The 22,245-nt window shown below is 45.9% G+C and overlaps 1 protein-coding gene across 5 annotated transcripts in view; it reads left to right on the top strand.

Moving 5' to 3' along the window:
- The first annotated feature begins 4,086 nt into the window (after positions 1-4,086).
- LOC146856038 (uncharacterized) overlaps positions 4,087-22,245 on the top strand; it is a 34,378-nt gene continuing 16,219 nt past the window's right edge. For 3 of the 5 annotated variants that reach the window (XR_014981425.1, XR_014981426.1, XM_085654028.1), the window contains exon 1: positions 4,138-4,273. The gene's annotated coding sequence lies outside the window, so the exon portion shown is untranslated. Of the gene's footprint in view, positions 4,274-22,245 lie in introns of all 5 variants that reach the window. The other 2 variants (XM_085654029.1, XM_085654030.1) reach the window with 2 other exon arrangements.

Here is a 22,245-nt window from a genome sequence, read left to right as displayed (position 1 = left end):
TTTCACTAGTCATCAATACACAAAAAATCATTTCCCACAGAATGGAGAATGTCCTAACCATAGAACCAAGATCCCTAGGTACAAAAAAATCAAGAAAATTCTAAGCAAAAAACAACTGCAACAACTGTCCACTGGTTTTTGTCCAACATACCATTTCAGAGAGATACCAGCCATAAGCAAATTAGATTTGGTCCCAGTTTGCAAGGGACGGCCCAACCCAAACTGACAGGCCAGGTCTGCTCCATATGGAAAACCAAGAAACCCCAGATTCATTACAGTCTTTTTGGGCCTCCTGAGTGAGGCACAACTTCAATCCTATAGCTTATTTTTGCATACAGATGGTCTCTGTATTGAGTGATAGAGTGCACAAAAGAACAATGGACTGGAATGTGGCCATAAGTAATTACCAGTGGATGAGATGAACTCATGCATTCCACTCATCACGTTTTTGTTCTTAGCGGCTCGCATTCTATCATCAGGATCTTGGTTTGGGCTCCAATCACAGAATGCAATCACGTCATCTCCTGAGGGAAGAAGTTAGTGAAAGTTGTATTATTGTTATTGTGAGACAGGTCTCTGATCATGAACTTAGTTTGATGAATTACAATTATGCCAGCCGCGGCCCGTGCAGGTAAGAGTGGTGGGGAGGTGAGGTCGGGTTGGGGGGGATTCGACAGATGACCACGAGGGAAATTTAAATATTGATTAGCAAAGAGGTCCACTACAATCACAACACAAATGTTTATTGCCTAAAGTGCATTAGCTTCGGCTTCTTGTGGAATGTCAAGTGATTTGCATGTTTCCAAGACAATCTGGAAGTGAATTCAAATAATAAGGCCACAGACCAGCAACTTTAAAGAACCCATCATAATCTTTGGACGAGGCCACACAGCAACCGCTCGTTGCCCATTAACCGAGGCCCACAATTTCATATTTTCCAGGTTTTTTCTGTTCTTTTAACAATGGAGGGAAATAATTAGAACACCGTAGCTATATGCCTTTGTTTCCTTTTTATGAACAAGTAGATTTCGAAGTGGCAGGAAACTACCCTTCCATTTTTTGTAAATGGTCATGCAGCTTTATTTCATGGGGTGAGATCAAAGTATTTCCTACAAAGATTTCCTGTTCACAAAAGATGAATGACAACCCTGACGGAGGTAAATATCTCAGGTGACGGTTGAAAAGTAAAGCTCTGTTTTTAGTTATACTGCATAACAGTGACAACTTTTTGGGGTACTCCTAGGTGAGGCAGGTGTGGGGGGAATGGTTGCACTGCCAGAAACATATGAACTAGAATACAAATAACCATGACTTGGTCTCCACACCATTGCAATTATGTTGTTTACAGAATTATGTTTGCCTTTTGCGAGCATTAGCAGGGTTCCCTTTTTTCTGTGAGACCAATGTAGAACACAACTATTGTATACGAGAAGCTCGAAGGCTGCAGAAATTAAAACAGCTTAAAATACATAGGTGTGTATACAGCAAGATACTGGAACAACAAAAGCTTGGAATGTAAACAGAACGTGTCATAACATGATCTCCGAAGCAAAGCATGTTAGGCAATCCTCCTGGTTTATAAATGGAGCAAGACAGAACATGATCACATACCTCATGGAAGGGCAACTTCTGGGTGCCTATTGGAGTTTTAGTGGATTTCTTTGCTCTTCTATAATTGCTTTAATTTAATTCCAAGTACCTATTTGACGAAGGCTATTCCCTGATCATAAGGTGTTTCTATGACTCCTGCTTGACCTTAACAAGAACTATGTTATTGTCTTCCCAAAATTAATCAATTCTATTTAAATTACTACGACATAGGCATTCTGTTCCAACAAAGGATGAGATCCTGCCCGCACAGAACAGGGTAATGCGGCAAATTGAAACATTGTTTCCTTAAAGATAAGAAAGTGCCATTGTGCTTTTTTAAAACAGCACATAAATATAACCTGAAGCCTACAGGCCTGTTTCAAAGCCACTCACTATAATTGACATTTTTGTAGCTTATGATGAGAGAAATGTAGCTCTGCCAAAACATAGAGGAAGCACTTTTGAACCTTGCAAATTGTAACTTTAAGGCAATTTGATTGTTTTAAAGTTTTTTGTATTTACCTGCCTGGCTTCAACAAACCCAGGTCCACCCCTCCACTTTGAAGCTCACAGGCAAAGGCAGGCTTTTGTACAAAGCTCTGCCATATGATTCCCTGCTGGGAAGTAATAGAGATATTTGTCAGGTGCTGCTACTAGCTTCAGACCACCTCATTCCTGCCAACTTACAAAATATTTTCACCGTATGCTGAGGGGGCGAGGCCTGGTGCCGAGAGCTAACTAAGAGGCACTCACTCTGCCCCTCACCAAGACCCCTTCCCCCGGCCCCTCCAAAAACCAAAGGGCCATCAAGGCTGTCACCATTATCATGCAGTGTTTTCACACCTTTTATGGACATCAGCTGCTTACAGCCTCTGAAAACGAGCTGACAATCTCCCGTTTACAGTGGTTTTCAGGTCCTTTTCTCTGCCACCATGTGATTTCGGCTACTCACTGGGTGACCGTATAAAGGGAGCCAAAATTGTGTGACACGTGGTTGCAACATGTGAGTTGGCAGGTCTGCCATTTCCCTCTTCCCATTTCCCATTTCTTTCCAAGCAAATGAGGCATGCCAGCTTGCGTGTGTGAGGTGGGGAGTGATAGCGTGGAGATTTACAAACGGTTTTACCCTTAACTTACGGAAGAGAACTCCAACTCCATGCAAACCTCGTCTTTCGGTCGATAGATCTTTGCCACCATGTTAAAATCGAGAGGAAATCAAAATCATCAACTTACAGCAGTTTAAAGTTCCGCAATGATGAGAGGGTTTTTAAATTTTAAAAGTTTTATTTTCTTTAAGTATTTAGCAATAGTTGTTGGTTTAAAAAAAAGAAAAATGAAATTAGTCACATATATCCAGTTACAGATATATCAAGAAAAATTGGTTAGGTTAGAACCATTATGGAAAGCCAACATCATGGCCCGGGGGAACATAGTGACCACACCGTCATCCGCTTCAATCAACACGCACGCACAGACGTCACCCAATGAATACACTGACACTTTCTTTGTGGGTGAAGAACTGCTGCAGGTTTATTTCATACAACATAAGTATGACAATAAATGGGTTATCTTACGGGCGATCCAAGGCAAGCAGCCCCTAGCTGCTCCGCCCGCCTGGTGAGCCAGCACGCACGGTGGGTCGATGCCCGGCAGTGCGGCACATTTATTTTCAGATCATCCACTGGGTCACGTGATCTGTCTCCTACTCCCGCCCCTTCTGACAGGGGCGGAGCGTGTTGTGGCACACCCCCGGTTGGTCAGGCCCCCCAACCGCCCGAAGGACTAACGGGGCGCCGTCGCGGTCTTCCCAGAACCTCCTTCGGCTCGTGGACCTTGGCTCGGGCACCCTTACTGTGCCGGACAGGGGTACCCTTACTGTACCGCCTGTCGCAGAGGTACCCTTACTGTACCCGTCTGCCTCCAGATCGCCCTGTAACTCCGCCTGCAACGCAAAAGAAAACATTAAAAACCTTCCAATAACGCGCTGTCTCCGTCACGCAGGGTAAGCGGAAAGGGTGGGAATACGCGTGTCCGAGTTGGAGCGGCGCGCGGGAAGCAGAGGAGGAACTGGGCAAGCTGCACGCCTAAGTAGGGGGGCTAGCCTCGCCCCCCCCCCCCCAACGGCCCGGCTCCTCCTACACCTACTGGGAGATCTCCTCCCTGGGCGTGGCCTCCCTTGCGAGGCAGGAGAAGGGGGGAGGGGGAAGGCTGCGACGGGCGGCCACTAGAGAGCTGCCCTGCTGATGTCCCACTGCGTGGGACGCGGGCAGCGGCATGGCTGCCGCTAACTAGCTTCGGTCGCAAGCTCTCCTAGGCTGGCAGTATCGGAGGAATTCATGAACTCACCTGTGCCTTTCTGAATGCTTTTTGGAGCGTGAGGAGGGCGGAGCGGGGGTGACGAATGGGCTGGGGGCTGAAATTCTTAGTTTAAAGGATTCCATTTCGGCGGTTTCAGCGGTTTCGGTTGCCCAACTCGGAAAACAATGCCCGGGAACACTGGGAGTTGTGTGGGCGGAAGCTGCAGCGTGGCTCAGCTGGAGCTGCTAGGATCGGTTTCCCAGCGAGCGGGATCAGTAAGTGTCAGCTCTCCGACATTACAGGCGAGGGGAAGTTCATAATTGAAACTTCCCTTGTAAAGCAGCAGGAGCCAGGAGATGTTTTCGGAGATCGCCTGATGACCCCGGTAAGGAGGAGGGAGCGGGTTTTACCGGAAGGCTGTCTCGATACCGGCACTAATAGTGAAAACTCCAGGCAGAAAGCAACCTCCCCGGTAAACAATGAGGAAAGAGGGAGATTAAGTTACACAGTGGGACCTGTGAGCGGTGTGAATAGGTACACCTTAAGAAGTAGAGGTGTTTGGGGAAAGGATGAATTGGCTTTAACTTTACTCCCTTCCAGGGATATTCCCCCAAGGGTTCCTGTCTCACCACCCACACTGAGCGAGCAAACTGTGTGTAATTTGCGTTCCTTCAAATCTGAAATATTGCCCGCAGTAGAAACTGGACAAAAAACAAATATAAAGTACACAAAGAAAAAGTCAGAAAATATAAAAATTACTCCCTCGCTACATTCCTATTTTAATGTACAGGCACAAGGAGCCTCTGTCTCAGTAGACTCTCAAACCAATCTCAAATCTTCCTCTCAAACCCACAAGAATATACTATATAATCAAGGGGGAGAAAGTATGGCAGCTGCCGGCCTTAAAAAAACAAAGACTGATCACATTCTATTCGAAAACAGGTTCGATCCTTTAGTGGAAGAGAATCTAGCCCGAGTCCAGCTAACATTAGCTCTAGCTCCACTCAGAGTTCCAGTTCTATCTCGGTTCTCGCAGAAACCCAGTCTCAGGACAATACAGGCAATCCCTCTCTGGGCATGGTTCTAACCAATCTTCCTGGTCTGGAAAACTTAATGTTCACTCTACTAACAGAAGTCAGAGAGAAATTCGCAACCTCAGAACTTAACCAACATAGTATACAAGGTTATTGCGAAGTTAGGGAGGAGAAAATGAACAGTTTGTAAGATAGAGTGGGGGCTATGGAAACCACGTATAAGAGTATTTCTATGAAAGTTGATAGTAACCAGGAAAAGATTAAGAAGCTTAAGAACAGCGAAAAGGACCTTAGAGATAAACTAGAATCCCTTGAAAACAACGCAAGAAGGAATAATGTTAGAATTCTAAATGTTCCAGAGGGCCTTGAAGGGGGGGGGGGACATTAAGGCCTTAGTAATTACCCTCCTAAAGGAATATAATTTGGATCTCGATCAAACTACATTAGAAGACGATATACAAAGAGTCCATCGTGATCCTTTTGTGAATCGTCCGGGTAAAAAAACGGCAAGAAGGATAATAGTGAATTTTAAAACATACTCTCTGAAAGAAAATCCTTTCTGGAGCTTTAAAGGCTGGAACATATCAAAAAAATTATTGGTCTTTTCGTATCAGGTCCGATATCTCCCGTACTTCCCTGGATAGGCAGTGGGAACTCAGCAGATTTATTCAGGAATTAAGAGATTTGGGTGCCACTGCAAATATAAGATTTCCGGCATCTCTGAGGGTCATGAGAAACAACAAAATGTATAACTTCAGAGATCCAAATGAGGGGAGGGACTTCATAGAGCAGATCAAGGCATAATCGGTATAATATCTACCTAAAACCGACCGCCATGCTGAAGGAGAGTTCATATGAGGTATCTAAAGTATACGTCTAGTTAGTAGGGATGGTTCCCCTGGGTGGGTTGGGAGGGTCACTTGTAAAAAATTCAATTGTAAAAAAAAACTAAAACATAGAATCACATTGGGGTGGGGGAGCATGTGGGAGAAAATAAATAAAAGTCCTCTTTTCTCGTTATTGTTACCTTTTTTTGTGTGTTGCTTGCTTTTTCTTCATGACTGGCTGAGTTACCCTGGTCTTTCTTGGTACATCAATTCCTTTTATGGTTGGCCTGGATAAACTTCGGCCTCTAAAGATATTAACGTGGAATGTCAACGGACTTAGGGTATCTTCGGGGAGGAGGAAGATCTTAGAATATTTGAAGCTGAGCGATTCTGAGATTATTCTTATTCAGGAATCCCATCTTCTTAAAAAGAATGGTCTGAAATCCTAAAAAATCAACAATGGATTGACCATTGTATATGTACTACGTAATCTTGCACAGTTAAAGGTGTGGCTATTTTATTTAAAAAATCCACTCAAGCCTTATTAGAAGATATCGTGGTAGATCCCTTAGGTAGATGGGCAATTGCTAAGGCAAAAATTAATGGCGTACGGCTCGCCTTTGTTGGATATTATGGCCCAAATTTGGATGACCCTACGCCTTTACGCACCTTATTCTTGCACTTAATAGACTTAAATAAACCTATTATTTTGGGAAGTGACTTTAATGTCTTTTTAGATCTAGCACATGACACAACCTCTAAGAGGGCATCTGTAGCTACACCCAAAATGAGGAAAGCTTTGAAACACTTAATCCAAGATACATGCCTCATTGACATCTGGAAATGTATGGGCCCTAAGAGAGCGGCAGAGGGGGAAAAATTCACTTTTCATGATAAAAAACATGGACATTGATCCAGGATCGATTTATTTCTGGTAGGCCCTGCAACAATACCAAGAAAGTCACTCATATCCCAGAACATTTATCCGATCATTCTGCGGTCTCACTTGAGATTATGTTTAAAGATAACAGACCTGTGCGGTGCTGGACTTTGAACTGAACCTTACTTTCAGATATTTCCCTAGTTGATAATCTGAAAAAAGCAACAAATGAATTTTTTTTCTTAACCTCGATTCTGCTCCCTTAAACAAGGTGTGGGATACATACTGTTGCGGGGATTCTGCTCATGCACAGAACTATGCACAGGAAACCAGGACCTCAGTGAATTGTGGTGTACCAAAAAGCTCACCTCAGTACCTAAAACCCCTATCCGACTAGCATCAGTGTCTCATTCGTTCTCCATATCATTTCGAAGCTACCAATGATTAGACAACCCAGAACAAGCGACTTAGAGTACTCTCAGGAATGGTGGGAATCAGAAACACCTTTTCGTTATTATTCTCATATCAGTCCACAACAAGAGTAATCAGAGACACAGAAAAGTGTAAAATGTTTATTTTTAACTACGTGCTCTAAGGTGCAGTACTTTGGCTAACATAAGCAGACAAATGATTACAAATAAAACCATCAGCATTGTTACAATACCATAGAAAATGAAGGGAGAAATCATATTAAAAATGATAGTGGAAAACAGGTCCTATAATACCTTGTGAACCACCCTCCCTTGGCTAGTAAACTAGTTTTATAAACTAATAGAAGGTCTCTAGGTTTGAATGGGGAACCCCATACCTCAAAGATCAACTTAGGTGAATCACATCACAGGATCAGCTCTGCGTCTGGAAAGGTTTTCTCCAAGTGTCTGAATCATGCATGCAAATGCAATATTAAAGGCACCCGAGTTTCAGATATTTGCAGCTGTGTGCTTGTTGTGTCTAGAGCGTGGGCCGATCAACCTGAATTCAACAGCATACATTGTTATTCGACCTTGACGACTTCTGCACACAGTGTTCAGACTAAGGTCGCGGGGCACGTCTAGGGATGCGAACAACAGACCGTTCTCATGTGAATAAAAAGCAAGCAAGCAGTTTTACTTGTAATAACAGCTACCTATAGTGTTGTGTGCAAAAGCAGCAAAGCGGCAAGATGGCGTTTAGCTTCTAAGACGCTTATGCTAACATAGCAATGTGTGCACATAAAACCCTGACTACAATACAAAGCCTATCTTAGAGGTATTCTATCCAGTCTAAATGTATCACAAAACAAAAAGGTCAGTGAGGAAATCAAAACCTTAGAAGTCGCAATCAAAACATTAAAAGGCACCATAGTTTATACTTCAAACACAACAATTAAATAATGGTTAGAAGGTGAGCTGATAAAGGCAAAGTCTAATTTAGCAGATTATCTGGAAGCCAGGGTAAAACGAAAGTGGAAAGCCAGCAGACTTGCCAACTATGAATACGGGAAAGAGTGTGGCAAACTTTTGGCTTGGAAGATTAAAGCTAACCAGGCTAGAAATTCCATCAAAGAGTTAAAGTGCCAAGTCACTGGGAATATTATCTCTGAGGATGGGGAGATTGAACACACATTTATCCAATTTTTCCAGGATTTATATACAGAAGATATAGCTCCTAGTAAGGAGCAGATAGAAGTGTTCTTTCAGGATTTAGACCTTCCTTTCTTTAATGAAGAAACTAAAGTCTATAACATAATAAACAGCTTAAAAAAGGGGAGGCTGCTGGGCCGGATGCACTCCCCAATGAAATCTATACTTTACTGAAAAATGAATTGCCCCCAATTTTGCTTAAGCTTTGTAACTCAGTTTTTACTCTAAACCAGGACCTTCCTTCTTCTTAGGACCTTGCCACCATAATGATTCTTCTCAAACCTAATAAGAACCCAAGGGTCTGCGAGTCGTATAAACTGATTTCACTCCTTAATAGTGATTATAAGGTAGGCTCTTTGATTCACAGTGACCTAAAGGCTTCATGAAGGGGAGGCAATTACATGACCTGATGCATGAGTTACTAGGCACAATAGATCTGGTTACAGAATATGGCAAACCCTTGACGGTTATGACATGTTACGCCGCTAAAGCCCTTCATAGGGTCAGCTGGCCTTTTCTCCAATAGGTGATCCAGAGTTTTAATCTGGGATAAACTTTTGTATCAGCAATTAAGGCTCTCTATAAAAACTCGATGGCTAGAGTGCTGGTCAATGGGAACCTATCTAAACAATTAAATATCGGTAGGGGTACTAGACAGGGATGCCCTCTTTCATCACTGCTTTTCAATTTTTACATTGAACCACTGGCTATGAAATTAAGAGCAGGCAGGAACATACTTCCTTATTCATTTAATGGTTGGGAAAAGAAGATAGGGCTTCACGCTGATGATTTGATGGTTTTTACGGGCCACCTACACTTGTCTTTACCAGCTATGTGGGAAGCTTTAGAGAGCGTTGGTAAAATATCTGGTTATGTTGTTAATCAACAGAAAACCGAGATCATGCAATGGAATACAAACTACCAGGGCAATCTAATTAGACAAAATATCAGATATTTAGGGATTCAAGTTGTTCAAAACCTGGAAAATCTAGCAGACGTGAATTTTGATATGGTCACTTCTAAAGTAAAGAAACAACTTTACATCTGGGATTCCTTACCCTTATCCTTTTTAGGTTAATCAAACCTTTTAAAAATGTCCATTCTTTCAAAATATACTTTCTTATTCAATACTACCACTTTAGAATTTAAGAAGGAGTGGATAAAGAAAGTACAAGGCCTTTTTTCTAGCTTTATATGGGGAATAAAAGACCCAAAATTGCCTGGAAAAAACTCAGGGAGAAAAAGGAAAATGGCGATATAGCAACCCCAGACCTCCTCCAATACCAAGAGGTTTTCATGTAAAAAATTTCAGGCAATTGTTGAAGGATACTCCTGACCTTTCACCACTCTTTCGTGCACTGACATTTGGCCCACCAGATGTATCTAGTTTTTTCCTTCTCAAATTTGGTGACCCCAAATACTTTAAAAAAATGAGACTAAAGATCCTTCAGGGGGCATGCAAAATTTGGCATCAAATAAGAGTTTTGCTACAGATACCTTATTATAGCCACTATGCGCCTATCTGAAAATCACCTGGTACACCAGACTGTTTACAAGATGCTCTTGCAGTACCTATGAAAGAAAGAGGAATTCTTAGATGGGGTCAACTTTTTGAAGGTGCGGAGCTAATCCCTTGGAAAAGAATGCAGGAGATCTCAGAGGGATCTGTTTCTAAATTGAAGTATTATCAATTACTAAATTGGGCCAAAATGCCAAGAAAAGGGGGCAGGGGCAACCTGTTCTGGGAATCCAAAATCTTCTTGCGCCCCCCTGTTAGAAAAGAGGTATCAGAATGGTACTGGATGCTGATACAGTCCATGGAAGACACACACGCCTTGTTAAAAGCGATCAGGATGAAGGAACTGCCAACGTACAACCTCGACTTACTTTGGCAAGTATCTTTATCCTTCCTATGGTCCTGTGCGAAATCTGCCCCACTAAGAAAAAATCACCTTTTTACCATCCATAATGCATATTGGACATCTCGGAGATTGGCAAAAATGGGGTTTCAAGCTGTGAGGAACTGTCCAAAGTGCGAAGAAGTAAACGCAGACGAAGCACATATGTTCTGGCAGTGTCCTTCCATCCAGATCTTCAGGCAGAAAGTGGGTATGACGTTTTGAGGAATTGTGGGTCAAGAAGTCAAGGTGAGCCTGGCATTGGTTATTTTTGGGGTAATACCGGTCGAGGAATTCAATAGGATATTGTCTTAAGCATATAAAGCGCTTATTTTTACTTTAGTTCTTATGGCGCATAGAGAGCTGTGTATTAAATGGATTTTATCTATTCCTCCTCTCGAAAGAGAGTGGTTAAACTCAGTACAAAGAATAGCTAAACTGGATCGAGCAACTCAGAATACGAAAATAATTTTTTGGGGGAGCTTATGGGATAATTGGTATAAGATAGCCTATCCCTAAATTAGATGCCTCTCTACATTCTCCTTTCTTTTGTGGTTTTTTCTTATCAAAGGTCTAAAATTTGTATTGTAACTTTTTTTCAATCTGTTTTATTATGGTTTATACTTAGTCCAATGATTATCAGAAATACAGGTTTTTTGAGATTACAGGGGATTGCTAAAGAATGAATGGCATCCTCTCTGGGGCATAATCTGCAAGCACCTGTATAATCGGAGTAAAAGGTTGGGCGGCAAAGTATTGGGAACCCGGGATGTGATCCATCTCCTCCTTTTATGGAGTGACGGGGTGTGAGAAGTTGGCCTGGTATATGCTGTCCGCTAATTAAAGTGGGCACCTTGTACCAGTCCAAACAACCCCTTATGGTGATAGGTTAAAGACAACCTTTATTGAAAGCTATCCTAGTGGTAGCTATGGAGAGCAGCCTTCAGGCTAAGTCTTGAAGGAATGTAAAGCAGCTTGTTTTGCCAGTCTATAATCTCTTGAATTACCAAATGAAAGGACAACCACACCAGGTATATATTCAAAATATATGTATTTAAGATAAAACACACCCCTCTAGTCTCTTTATGAGGCTGGTGTTCAAAGTACTTAAGTTACAAGTTAGTATTCAACAGTACATGCACAAATACACGTTTGGGCCCTAGGGGCGTACCAAACCATATACCAATAAAGTGGTATAAGAACCACGACTGAACTAGACACAATGCCTAGAGCCTTTAGAAGCGCTTAGGCCCCAAGGAACCACCCAAGGTAGTGATGTAGGGGACCCACGGGGGACGCGTGCAGTGTTAGAATACATGCACGAATCGCCGTTAACTTCTATGGGGAAAGGCGCGGTTGGAAAATTACAAGTTAAGGACACTTAGAGGATGACTACAAGCAAACTATTTTGGACTTAGAGGTGTCTAGGGCCAACACCCACGGGAGCACTGGAGTACTCGTGTTACCTCACTCAGGGAAGCCAGGTGCATAGGTGTCTTTTGGTGTCGGGTCGCGGCGTCGTTTTCAATGGAAGCTGGCAAAGAAGTGCTGCTGCCGTGAAGAGGAGAAGTGTCCGAAGAGATCCATGCCTGGATCGAGGATGGAAGGAACCTGAAAGCAGAGGGGACAGAGTCTGGGTCACTTACCAGTGACCAGGGGCACGATAGTCCAATGCCCACAGATGTCAGGTGCTTCAGGTGAGTTGACGGGTATCTTGACTCTTCAGCCACGAGGTCCAGGAGGTGTCGGCGACAACCAGGAGCTGGATTCGAGCTGTCCCACAAATTCTGTCGAGTGCTGCGGTGTTGGCGACCAGAATGGACCCAACATGACTGCGGAGGGCCACGCCTCCGGCTAGTCAGGTGACCGCAGCTCTCCACACCCACCCTGTGATGGCGGACATTGTTCGAGCGCGTTAATGGCGTTTTTCCTGCTCGGCGTTGTGCAGTTCCTCATTCCTCCGTGTCGCGCTTCAGTGCCTCGGTGGAGACCCGTGAAGTGCGTGGACGGCGAGGCGGGGCTGGTGTGTCCGGGAAGAGCAAGGCGCTGCATCGGCAGCAAGTGAGTAACGGGAGTCTCTGGCAAATAGAGGCATTTCTGGGAGAAAAAAAAATAAATGCTTGGGACTCGATGCTTTCTTTGCTAAAATCTCTACGGCCTTGAAGAAAAAGGAGAAAATAGAAAGGATTATTGCTACTTTTAAAATCAGCCCCTCTCCATCACATAAACGCCGAATTCTGGGAAGAAAGACTCTGTTCTCTGTCTACTAGCTGATGTCGTTGTGGCTTAAAACGAAGCGATATCAGTACTAACGGCCTGGAGTTAACGGGAAGACTTTTCAAGCCCAATCTATCCAAGCACAGGCCAGTAAAGACAAAAAGAGAAGAATGAGTAAACCTCTTAAAAATACCAGCGGGATGGCTAAAATTGATAATGTGGTCCGTCAAAAAATTAAAACTCGTTTGGCTCAGGTAAAGGAAGCAAAACAAGCTGTTCGCCCGGCCCGAAAAGGAGATGAGCTTGTGTCCACTCCTGTCCTAGACAGCACCTTTGAGAGCTCTGAAGAGGAGCTGGCTTTGTCAACATCCTTAAAAGCCAAGGAGCCTCATGTGGAAGACGATTTAGGGCAGGCTCGTGAGTCCGATAGAGTGGACGCAGATGGGTCCAACGATAAAATAAACTCTTCTAAACAGTTTCCGTTATTCTTTAAAAAAGCAACTCTACCATCTCCGGGTTCCAGCTCTAGCCCACCTACAAGGACTATTATAACACTAAAGGTAATATAGTGGGTAGAGGCCAGGCAAAAGGACCACTCGATAGTATGCCCCCAGGACAGGAAACATTTTCTCGGAATCACTCAACCGAAGGGGGCAAAAATCCGGAGTCGACCCAAGCAAAAGGCCAAGATCGAAATCAGAATACGGGCAGGGGCCATGAGATATTAATCCCGGTAGCTGCTGAGAGACTGGATACAGGCTCATTAATCTCATTAGCCTCACTGCCTCATAATTCTATAGGGTCTGAAAGTCCACTTGAAGTACCAGCACAAGAGGAGATCATAACAGTAATTACACCTCCCGAGCCTATTGTATCTCAGCTTAAGTCCATCTTAAGCCCGGAGAAAAGGGAGACAAGTGACGCAAATCAACTAGACATTAAGGACCTTCTCAATCTCATTTTGGATGAAATTCACGAGATGAAGAGGGCCCAGAAAATTGAAACTGCCACCTTGCATCAACGTTTAGGGAAAATTGAAGAGGTAATGCAGGGGTTCCCTATTAGACTTCAGGAGGCAGAAGCTAGAGTTTCGCTGCTGGAGGATCAGATGTTTACTGTGACTAAAGATATGAAAGCAGCCATAATTAAAGAGAAACATCTAGAAAGCAAGATTGAGGATCTTGAAAATCACACCCGGAGATCCAATTTACGGATAGTTGGAGTTCCCGAGGGAATTGAAAAGTCCCAACCACTGCAATGGGTGGACTCCTTTATCAAACAGACTGTTCTTCCTGAGTTCAAAGGAGACCTCACAATTGCAAGGGCACATCGTGTACCAGCACAACCCTTCCCAAACTCCTCAATGCCACGAACAATTTTGGTAAATTTTACGGACTTCCGAATCAAAGAAAGAATCAATCAATCAATCAATCAAGGCATTTATAGAGCGCACTACTCACCCGGAGGGTCTCAAGGCGCTAGGGGGGGGTGCCGCTACTGCTCAAACAGCCAGGTCTTGAGCTTCTTCCTGAAGGACAGGTGGTCTTGGGTCAGGCGCAGGTCGGGAGGGAGGGAGTTCCAGGTCTTGGCGGCCAGGTAGGTGAAGGACCTTCCTCCTGTTGTCGCTCTTCGGATGCGGGGGACGGCGGCGAGGGCGTGACTGGTCGATCGGAGGTGGCGTTTGGGAGCGTAGAAGTTGAGGCAGTTGTTGAGGTAGCTCGGGCCTTGGTCGTGTAGGGCTTTGTGTGCGTGGGTCAGGAGACGGAAGGTGATTCTCTTGTTGACGGGGAGCCAGTGCAGGTCTCTCAGATGTCCGGAGATGTGGCTGCGTCGGGGGATGTCGAGGATGAGTCTGGCTGAGGCGTTCTGGATCCGCTGGAGTCTCTTCTCGAGCTTGGCAGTGGTTCCGGCGTAGAGGGCGTTGCCGTAGTCCAGTCGGCTGGTGACGAGGGCCTGGGTGACCGTCTTCCTGGTCTCGGTGGGGATCCACCGGAAGATCTTGCGTAGCATGCGTAGGATGTTGAAGCATGATGAGGAGACGGCGTTGACTTGTCTGGTCATGGAGAGGGAGGAGTCCAGGATGAAGCCCAGGTTGCGTGCGTGGTCTGTCGGTTTGGGTGCGGTGCCTAGGGCGGGGGGCCACCAGGAGTCGTCCCAGGCGGAGGGCGAGGAGCCCAGGATGAGGACTTCCGTCTTGTCTGAGTTTAGTTTCAGGCGGCTGGTCGTCATCCACTCGGCTACGTCTTTCATCCCTTCGTGGAGGTTGGTTCTGGCGGCGGCGGGGTCGTTGGTCAGGGAGAGGATCAGCTGGGTGTCGTCGGCGTAGGAGATGATGTTGAGGTTGTGTTGGCGTGCGATGGCCGCGAGGGGGCTCATGTAGACGTTGAAGAGGGTGGGGCTGAGCGAGGATCCTTGAGGGACGCCGCAGATGACTTCGGTGGCCTCTGACTTGTACGGTGGTAGGCGGACTCTCTGTGTCCTTCCGCTGAGGAAGGAGATGATCCATTCCAGTGCCTTCTCCTGGATTCCGACGTTGCTGAGGGGCTGCACTAGGGTGCGGTGGCAGACAGTGTTGAATGCTGCGGAGAGGTCTAGGAGGATGAGGGCCGCTGTTTCTCCGTTGTCCAGCAGGGCTCGGATGTCATCGGTGGCAGCGATGAGGGCGGTCTCGGTGCTGTGGTTGGCTCGGAAGCCAGACTGTGAGGGGTCGAGGGAACCATTTGTCTCGAAGAAGGCGGCCAGCTGCTTGTTGACGGTCTTCTCGATGACTTTGGCTGGAAACGGGAGGAGCGAGATGGGGCGGTAGTTCTTGAGTTCAGTGGGGTCCGCTGTTGGCTTCTTCAGTAGAGTGCTGAGTTCGGCGTGCTTCCAGCTCTCAGGGAAGGTGGCGGTGTCGAAGGAGGTGTTGATGATGTCCCGCAGGTGGGGAGCGATGACAGCGTCGGCTTTGTTGAAGATGTGGTGAGGGCAGGGGTAGGTCGGAGATCCGGAGTGGATGGTGTTCATCGTGCGGGTGGTGTCTTCTGTGTTGATCGGGGTCCAGGCGTTGAGGGTGGTGGTGGGGGGCGTTGGTGCGGTCGTGGGTGGCGTTGGTTGTGTGCTGAAGCTGTTGTGTATGTCTGCGATCTTGTTGTGGAAGTAGGAGGCGAGGGAGTTGCAGAGGTCTTACGATGGGGTGATGTCGTTGGTTCCGGCGTTGGGGTTGGAGAGCTCCTTCACGATGTTGAAGAGTTCCTTGCAGTTGTGTGCGTTGTTGTCCAGCCGGTCCTTGAATGATGTTTTCTTGGTGGCGTGGATCAGTTGATGGTGCTTTCGGGTGGCGAGCTTGAGGGCAGTCATGTTGTCCGGTGTTGGCTCCCTTCTCCAGGCTTTCTCGAGGGCTCGGCAGTTCTTCTTGGAGCTCTTGAGTTCGTCGGTGAACCATGGGGCCTTCTTGCTGCTGGGTCTGCTAGGCGGGGTCCTCAGTGGGGCGAGTTCGTCCGCGCAGTTGCTGATCCACTTCGTGAGGTTGTCGGCGGCCTGGCTGGGGTTCGCTGAGCTGGCGGGAGGGTGCTGGCTCAGGGAAGCAGCGAGCTGGTCTGCTGTGATCTTGTTCCAGCTTCTACGAGCAACCTGTTGCTGGTGGTGGTGGATCGTGGTTCTTCTGAAGGTGAAGTGGACGCAGCTGTGGTCCGTCCAGTGGAGTCCGGTGGTGTGGCTGAAGACGATGTCCTTGCTGGATGAGAAGACAGCGTCGAGTGTGTGTCCGGCGAGGTGGGTGGGGGTGGTCACCAGCAGCTTCAGTCCGAGGTTGGCGAGGTTGTCAAGCAGGGTGGTAGTGTTGCGGTCGTTGTTGTTCTCCAGGTGGAAGTTGATGTCTCCGAGGAGGATGTAGTCAGCGGAGGGGAGGGCGTGTGGGCTGATGAAGTCGGCGATGTCGTCGCTGAATTGTGTGCGTGGTCCCGGGGGTCGGTAGATGAGGGTGCCTCTGAGGGTGGTCTTGGGGTCGGTGTGGATCTGGAAGTGCAGGTGTTCGGCGGATGTCAGGGTGTCGTCGGTGTTGGTCGTGATGCGGATGGTGTCCCTGTAGATGATGGCAATGCCTCCTCCCATCTGGTTGACGCGGTCCCTTCGGGTGATCTTGTATCCGTCCGGGATGGCGATGGCGATGTCGGGTGCTGAGGAGTCGTTCATCCAGGTTTCCGTGAGGAAGGCGACGTCAGGGGCTGTGGTGTCGAGGAGGCTCCAGAGTTGAACGGCGTGTCTGTGGACGGAGCGGGTGTTGAGCAGGATGCACTTCAGGTGGTTGCTGCTGGTGTTCGGATTGGTGGGTGCTGGTGCAGTGCCGGTCCGGGTGCAGGTGAACTTGCAGGCGTGGCAGCTGAAGGGTCCGTGGGTGCGTCTCGGGGTGGCTCGGTAGCATCCAGGGGATCGGCCGGTGTTGAGTGCGTTGAGGGTGGCGGCGTCGTACGTCCGGTGGGTGGGGTGGGCACTGCGGGGGCCAGGGGTCCTGGCACTGGGCGCGGTCCAGGCGCGGATGGGCTTACCTTTGGCGCGCCTTCGGCGCGCTTAGGGCGCGCCCGCTGCGCGTCAACGCTGCGCGTTTGCCACTCTGCCATAAGTGGAGAGTGGGGGGGCGCAGCGAGGGAGGAGCAGCTGGGAGGCGGGAGCGGGGCGGCGAATGGGAAGGGCTGTATAGGGAAGGGGGCGGGGCCGCAGGGGGCAGCAGCGGGGAGCGGGGAGGTGGCGGGAAGCGCGGCAGGGGCCGGGAGAGACAGGAGGGGAACAAAAACACAGAGGAACAAAAAATAAACTACACGGGGCACAGGAGAAAACAAGGAGCAGAATTACACAGACAATCGGATTCGAAATACAAACGCGGCGCAGGCGGGGTCAGAGCACCAATCAGCGGTGCACAGGAACACAGCTGCTGGCAGTGGCGGCGCTGGTGGCAACGAGGGGCAGCCTGGGCTCACTCCTGAGGAGTGTGCACGGTGCGAGGGGGTGACCGGCCCAATGGGACAGAGGTCACTGCTCTCCACCGTGTACACTACGCCCTAAATGGTCCAGTGGGAGGGAGGAGCAGCTGGGAGGCGGGAGCGGGGCGGCGAATGGGAAGGGCTGTATAGGGAAGGGGGCGGGGCCGCAGGGGGCAGCGGCGGGGAGCGGGGAGGTGGCGGGAAGCGCGGCAGGGCCGGGAGAGACAGGAGGGGAACAAAAACACAGGGGAACAAAAAATAAACTACACGGGGCACAGGAGAAAACAAGGAGCAGAATTACACAGACAATCGGATTCGAAATACAAACGCGGCGCAGGCGGGGTCAGAGCACCAATCAGCGGTGCACAGGAACACAGCTGCTGGCAGCGGCGGCGCTGGTGGCAACGAGGGGCAGCCTGGGCTCACTCCTGAGGAGTGTGCACGGTGCGAGGGGGTGACCGGCCCAATGGGACAGAATAATTACAAGAGCAATTCAGCAGAGGCAGTTTTCAGTGAACGCAACCACCAAATGTTGTATCTATTCTGATATGAGTGCCTCTGCTGCTCGCAAAAGAAAATAATTCGTTAAACTCTTGCAACTCTTTAAAACCTATGGTGCCCAAGCATCTGTCGCACAACAATCCAAACTTAAGGTTCTCGTCAAGGGCAAGTTTTTTTTGTTTTCATACCCGGATGAAGCACAGGCATTATTAAAGGAAATTTCAAAGGGGGATCAAGTTTAACAGGAGTTTTCATGTAAAAGCTTTGGGCTAGCTTGATCTTTACAAATAATTCTCAACTTTCAAGGTTCTTAGTTAATTCACATAGGCAGGGGGGTGGGGTGGGGCTGCGGGTCACGAAGGGTGTAAGGTCAAGACACTCTAGGGTGTTGTAGGGTGGGTAGTAATGTGGTTAGTGTGGCTGGTAGGGGATACTCCACATTCTAGGGAGGGGGTTCTTTTTTCCAGGGGTTGGAGGGGTCGGGGGGCCGAGGGTTCACGTATGGAAAAGGGGGGAAAAATAGAGCAAGAGCAAAAGGTTTTTTGAATAAGGTTACTATTAGAATATACATTAAAAGGCAAGGCAAAAAATTGGTCACGACTAGATGGATAGATGGATAGGGAATTGAATAGATCCAAGATTCTATCAGCCAATGTAAATGGCATATTGAATAAAAAAAAGTATGGTGCTTTAATTAGATGGGTAACTTCGTTAAACCCTCAAATCCTTTTCCTCCAAGAAACTCATCTTAAGTCTAACTCCCCCAAGTTATTTATACCCAGAATTTTCTCGAAAATATTTTTTGCATCTTCGGGTTCAGCAACGAGGGGTGTTGCAATTTATCTTTCAAGTAAGCTTCCTTGGGAGGTTGTAGAAGTTCATAGGGATCTGCAGGGGAGATGGATATGGGTAGCAGTAAAGCTAAATGGGAAAAGGCTCAACCTAATCAACTATTATGGCCTGATAATAGATGATGAGGCTCCATTAATCCAAATATATACCTTATTATCTGGTGCCAGATGATACTTGGTGGAGATTTTAATTTTATATTGGATCCAAGAAAAGATACGACAAATAAACAGAGGAGACAATTAAAACCGAGTACTAAAAAAGCTCTGGAAACTATTATTAAGAGATTCCAATTGGTAGATGGTTGGAGGGAAATGAATGCGGAGAAGGAATTTTTTACTTTTTATTCACATCGTTTTCAAACCGCATCCAGAATTGATTTCTTCCTTAGCTCCAGGTCCCTTCAGATTTTAGAAGTAGGTATAGGATGCAACCCCTTTTCAGATCACGCCTATATTAATCTGGAGATTAAAATCCAGGGAGAGAATAAGGACCGACCCAGGTGGTAGCTGGACCGTTTCCTACTGCAAAACGAGGAATGGGTAAAGGATTTTAGGGTCTGGATCGGGGAATATTTCCGGATTAACGAAAATACCGCTACCCCTTTCTCTGTCTGGGGAGGGTTTAAAACGACAGCTCGGGGTTTAATAATAGCTTTTACTACTGCTCAGCAAAAGGTTCGAAGGAACAAGATAGCTCAATTACAGATAGAACTGGAGCAGGAGTATGCCCTCCAACTTCAGTCTCTACCAAATAAATATGATCAGGCAAAAATGGCATTGAAAGACTTTTTTACCGTTGAAGAGGTATGTAACTCTCAATTATTTCAATAGCGGGTCTACGAGGAGAGCCAATTAATTGGCAAACTCCTGGCAAATTCTACGAGGAAGAAACAGGAATCTGCCTCAATAATAAAAATATTGGATCCCTCTACTGGATTAGAAGTAGTTGATAGCTGCAATATTTCCCAACTCTTCTTAGATCACTATGCCCGGTTATACTCCACCAAATATGTAATACAGGAAAACTCGATCAAAGAGTATTTTTCAACTTTGAATCTCCCTCAACTATCTTTGGAGCGGGTTCATAATTTAGAAAGAGAAGTTGAGGTAGGGGAAATTTTAGCGGCTATTAAATCAACTGCGGGCGCTAAAGCTTGTGGGCAAGATGGCTTCCCAATCGAGTTTTTTCAAGTTTTTTCAAAGGAATTACTCGTTCGTTTGAGAAATCTGTTTAATTTTATTAGAGAAGGGGGCCAGGTCCCGGGCGATTTTAAAGAGGCGACTATTGTTTCATTCGTTAAAAAAGATAAGAATCCCGATGATATGAATTCGTATCGGCCCATAAGTCTTTTAAATTCTGATTATTATCTATTAATGAAGGTTTGGGCTGAGCGTCTGTTACCAGTTGCTCAGGAAGTAATTCATAGGGACCAAACTAGTTTTATTGCGGGTAGATCAATGGCAGCCAATACCCAATTTTTAATTCAGGCTTTAGATTATATCAATACAAATTGTATCCCTGCAAGCATTGTAATGGTCGATGCAGAAAAAGCATTCGACCTTGTAAATTGGAAAACTTTATTCATTACTTTGGCTCAATTTGGTTTCCCTTTGAATGTTGTAAGGATGCTAAACAATATTTATCAGGATGCTACAGCCAAGCTTGTAATAAATGCCAGCTGCGCAGGAACAATAAAAATTAGGCACGGAACGAGACAAGGCTGCCCGCTTTCTCCTCTACTTTTTACCTTTTTTATTGAACCCTTGGTTTTAAAAATTCGAAGTAATGCTGCTATCCATCCCCCAATTTCTGATATGCCTAAACTTAAATTATTTGCTGACGACATTATTCTATACTTGGCCCCAAATAGGATCAATATCGAGGAGGTTTTGGGAGAATTTTCTCAGTTTGAGAGAATATGCGGTTATAAAATTAACGCAAATAAAACAGAAGTTCTTGCCATGAACGCTGACATTGATGCATTTCCCTGTTCTTTGAAATTACAAGCATTGAGAACTGACCCTATAAGATACCTTGGGATATATGTTTCCTCACAGTTTTCTCAACTATTTGAGTTAAATTATGTAAGAATGAAGACAAAAATAAGTAAATTATTGGAGCAATGGTCATTGCTCCCATTATCTATAGTAGGGCGAGTATCATTAATTAAAATGTCTATATTACCCCTATTGATTTTTTTATTTTCCAATGTTCTAATTAAAATTAATCAGGTATTTTTCAGGGAAATGGATACGCTTTTTAGACAATTCATTTGGGAGAAGAAAGCCCCTAGAGTTAAATTGAATACTCTACAATTATCTATAGATTTGGGGGGGCTTGAGCTCCCACATATAAGATTATATTATGAAGCTTCCCTTCTTGATTTAGTATCTCGGCTGTTAGGATCCAGCTCTTGTAGAGATACTTTTTTTATCGATAGAATGCTGCTAGAAATTGGTTCGTCCACTCCAGTGTTTTTAAAAACTGCTAAACTTCCTAAGAAAACTCGATATAAAACTTTAAAAGACTCCCTTTTTAGACTTCAAGATGTCTCCAAGGAAATGAATCTGACGGGTTTTCAGTATCTGAATATAAGAGAATGTGCCAGCCTCGGTTTCCAGATACAAGCGAGCCATATCAATGTCTGGGAGAATTCTGGGTTAACCGAATTGAGACATTTCATAGTACAGAATAGGCTGATTTCCTGGCAGGAAATATTGGCCAGGACAGGGACCCATCGGAAACCGGGCTTCTTCGAATATCTGCGGTTAGTCTCCTGGTTTAGAAGCACCGGTGGTATAATTGAATCCCCCAATCATTTGGCAGTTGCCCATTACGGGGCCCAATTACGAGGAATAGGCAACTGTTATAAGTTGCTACATAAAACAAAATATCCTTTGGTGATTCAGAATCATTTGGAAAAAATAAATCGGGAGACTGACTGCAGATTATCCGAAAGGGAGTGGGAGTGGATCAGCCACTTAGGAGGCAGAGCATTGCGTGCTGCCAATTACAAGAGGATGGCCTTTTTATCAAGGTGGCTGGCTTATCTAACACCTTCTACTCTAAGCAAAAGGTTTCCAGAGGTGGAAGATAAGTGTTTTCGGTGTTCTAAACCTAGGGAAGGTGGCTGGCATCATATTTTTTTTGTATGTCCCGGTCTCAGGTCTTTCTGGGAAGCCGTTTTTTCAGATATGGAGCGCGCAATCGGAAATAGAATCCCGGTTGAAGCTGAGGCAGTGCTATTTGGCTATTGCAAGGGAGGGATGCAACAGTCTAAACCAGAAAGACTTTTTATATTTATTGCAAGTGCAGTTGCACGCTCATTAATCTTGCAAAATTGGAGATCTACAGAAATGTTGGAGAGGTCTTAATAGAAAATGAAATATTGGAAGTGATATACCTAGAAGTCTTCTCCCTACGTGGTCTCTGCACGGAAGTGAACCTCCTTTTTGATTGGTTTTCGTCAAGAATGCACTAGCACTTTATAGACATTACATTTTAAATACTGGAAGCGGTGAATTGTTTCGAAGTATGTTTTTTATCGATGTTTGTATATTAATGAATT

Source organism: Triturus cristatus, chromosome 4_1, assembly GCF_964204655.1.
Source record: "Triturus cristatus chromosome 4_1, aTriCri1.1, whole genome shotgun sequence".
NCBI lineage: Eukaryota > Metazoa > Chordata > Amphibia > Caudata > Salamandridae > Triturus > Triturus cristatus.
This window is presented reverse-complemented; position numbering and strand designations above follow the sequence as displayed.